Raw genomic sequence first — 3,617 nt, 5'->3', positions numbered from 1 at the left:
ATCCTATTATGGAGAAAATAAGGAAAAGATCTTCTTCGGGACGCCCGTATTAAAAAGCTTTTTTCGAATGACCTAATGTTGCCATCCGACAAAGCAGCTGCGGCTGCTTACAGAAAACAGTCTGCCCCTTCCATGGCCGCCGCCGCCACGGCAGTCACGACCGCAGCTGAGGAAGGAAAGCCCCGAAGACTCAGCTGGGCAGATCTATCGGAAGACGAAGACGCAGCACTCAGACTCACTTATTCAGAATGGGTAAGCCGGGATTCGAACGCGCGCGGCGCACACACATGCAGGTTTCGACCGTTGTGTTCCGAGGCTATCCTCTCACCGCTGTATTCCAACGGGCTGTATTCCAACGGGCTGTATTCCCACGGGCTGTATTGCAGCATCAAAGAAGATTTAAAAGTGTAGAATCAGAGAACGAGGAACCGCCCGCTTTCCTGCTACCTTCGGCGGCAACGGCAGGACAAACTTCCTCGGCGAATGAGGACCTGGACGTAACCACTTTAATACGGAGCAAGAAGAAGAAGCCCGCGACGACACCGCCGCAGCTCCCGGCTGCGGCGCTAGGCGATGAGTTGATGTTCGACGCGCACCGGTCGATGCCGGCGTTTCGGTGTCTGGACGTCTTGGACGACGGGACGATGTCTGCTGACGACCTGTCACTTCTCGTGCACACTCTCAGTCAACTCACAGCCGGTGCTCGACCCGATGACCCTCTATGGACGTCGCCCTCCCCCGCACCCTCCCCCCCGCCGTACAGTTCGCCGAATCATACGCCGCAGGAGGTCCTGGAGCGCAACCACTCTGCGTCGGCGGCGAGGTCCTTGCCGCACGGATTGTCACCGAACGCGGCGCTACCTCCCCGCGGATCAGCCTGTAGTCGTGCCGCGGGTCTCACCTCCTCCGGCCTCGCCCCCGGACTGCCCCCGTTGGGGTTACCGGCCATGTATTCGTCGCCGCCTCCGCAAGCCTTGGGGGTCCAGACCTCGGGGCCGGGAGGGGCGGTCTCGTTGGCTACTGGAGCGTTGGGTACTGGGTCGTTGGGGGCGGTTGGGACTGGGTCGTTGGGGCCACTAAGTTCTCCTGCAGAAAGGTATTTTGAGGTTGTGCCGGAGGTGCCATGTTACCCGGAGGATTCACAGATCGTGGTGGACGGGCATAATCTGACACACTGGCGGAGCCTGTTTGCGAGATTGGCCTTTGCAGCGCCGGCGACGTTACAATGTTATGTGAGCGGCATGCGGGTGCCTGCGTCGAGTCCGACACCTGCACGTGCGCCGAAGCGCGGCGCCAAGGCTGCTGCTGTGCGCCCGCCGCCTAGCGAGGGTCGTTTCAAACAAATTGCGCGCGGCAAAAGCACCCGCGAATATCTCGCCTATGTTCATGCCGTCCCCAAAGAAGAGCGACAACCTGGCGTGGATCCAACTACGCCTCGTGTTGAAGGCAGTTCCTGGCGCGAATTCCAGGCTGAAGTCCGTGCTTGGAAGCGAATGCTCCATCGCAAATACGAGTACCTGGAGTCCCTCAAACAAACCTAGCCTGTGTGGCACACACACGTGTGTGTGCTGTGCCACACGTCGAGGAGCTTCCGCTTTTTCATGCCCAACCCTCCACGTGAACTATCCAGGTCGCTTTACCGTCTCAATCAGGTGGCCCGAGTTGGCGCCCATTCAAGTTACGAGCTCTTCATGCTAGTTTTTTTGAAGGTGATGCTACTGAGCATGAGTGCGTAAAGAAGCGTGCACGGCATTAGAACTATCAGCAATAGACTGCTGGGCCGCATGGCCACGGCGATGGGGTAGAGCAAGGCGGCCGGGAGCAGGACCATGACACAGAAGACCAGAAAGGTGCTGACTAAAGTCGCCGCGAATAACAAACCTTCTTGCCACAGCCACACGGGCCAGGGCCGCTCGCTGTGCAAATGCGAAGAACTCTACATAAGAACGTGCATTGGAGATCGGGAGTGCATGTACCATCTCTTTCGCTGTCTTCTCTTTTCTGTTTTTCCCGAAATTCGCCCGTGCTCTTGGTCCGGGCCAGTCTGCGAACTTAGCAGCCGTTGTTGGCGCCCAATTCCCTGGACTCACGTTCGTGCGTGCGTCCGACGTCCCGCTCACGTTCGTGCGTGCGTCTGACGTCCCGCTCGGCTGTGTCATTGTCGAGGTGGGCATATACGTCTCCTTAGGATCGGAATCCGCGACTAATCACGCGCCTGTAGTTCAGAACGCACCGCCACTCTCCCATCTTCTTCTCAACCCCCGAGTAAACTAGGAATAAAGGGGAACGTTGAGGATCGCGCGTGGACTACAGAGAGTCGCACGGCGCATTAGTCGGCGACGACCAGCAAGTTCACGAGTCGGCGGGGCTGGCACCGAGCACGCGCACCAAACCCCGAGCAATTCGGCTTGGGCTATACGACGTAAAGTCAGTTCAGTTTTATATTTGGCTCAACTATCTGATGAAGGCAAGTACTGCGCTACGCTTGGTCAATGAGTCGGAGTGTGTGGCACTGGCGGTGTTCATCGGTCCCAATGGGTAGTTGTCTTCTAACGACGGCTGTGAGTGGCGAGGCCACCACTCCATCTAGCACGACCATGGTTAAAGACTACCACACCAACCAACCAGACTGAATTGGCAAAAAAAGAATACAACTGACAAACTGTTACAGGCATGTTGATGCCAAACAGCACCTTGGGCATGCCAGAGGCTTCTAGGGAAGAAACTTCGGTCAAAAGCTTTAACGTGTCCTCTTTTATGTGTTCTAAGGTGTTCTGTATTATTTTTACTGAACTGTCCTCGAACCGGGGATGTGCCGCTTTCAACCTAGAAATCGCTCTGTCCAAAGTACCAAACAGATGTGCTCGCATACCATTCATGTTCCGGTATAATTCCACCCTTCACGTCTTGGTATAAAGTCCAGCACACGCAAACCAGGTTGATGCAAGTCCGTCACCTATTCATAGAGCCACAACAATAGGCGGAAGCGGCGGATGCGGTGAGTGCGTGCTTGATGCGTTCAAGCACAGCCGAAGCACCCATTGTGAGCACAGGCTCCAGGTCTTCCCGCAACAACTCGCTCAGACACGGTAAATCTTCGCGCAGTCGTGCCGCCACTATCGTCGTCGTCGTCGCCGGTGCCGGTGCCGGCGCCTCCAGGAACCGATCGAGCCACGCACTTACTGCGTCCTGCAAACATTTCCTTGCATTTCCTTGCGCGCCCACTCATCGAATCAGTTCACTGCGCCCAATTCCGTGGACTCACGTTCGTGCGTGCGTCCGACGTCCCGCTCGCGTTCGTGTGTGCGTCCGACGTTCCGCTCAAATTCGTGCGTGCGTCCTACGTCGGGTTCGGCATCGCCCCAGAGTGCGCGCGGGAGTGCCTCGAGCACCTCGGTCGCGCATAGTGTCAGAGAAGGTGCACTCTCTGAGTTCGTTGGCTACAGCGGCAAAAGCAGCACGGTCCGGATGTCGTCGGTGGGGGTCATGAGTATAGGGTTACATCGAGTGCTCGAGACGGTTTTCGCTTGGCGCGATTTAACTGCACGTGAACGTAATGAACCGCCACTCGGCGCTCATGTACAACTGTACAAGGCACTCGTCAAGTGCCACCGTGC

Source organism: Gregarina niphandrodes, assembly GCF_000223845.1.
Source record: "Gregarina niphandrodes unplaced genomic scaffold scaffold00040, whole genome shotgun sequence".
Taxonomy (NCBI): Eukaryota; Apicomplexa; class Conoidasida; order Eugregarinorida; family Gregarinidae; genus Gregarina; species Gregarina niphandrodes.
This window is presented reverse-complemented; position numbering follows the sequence as displayed.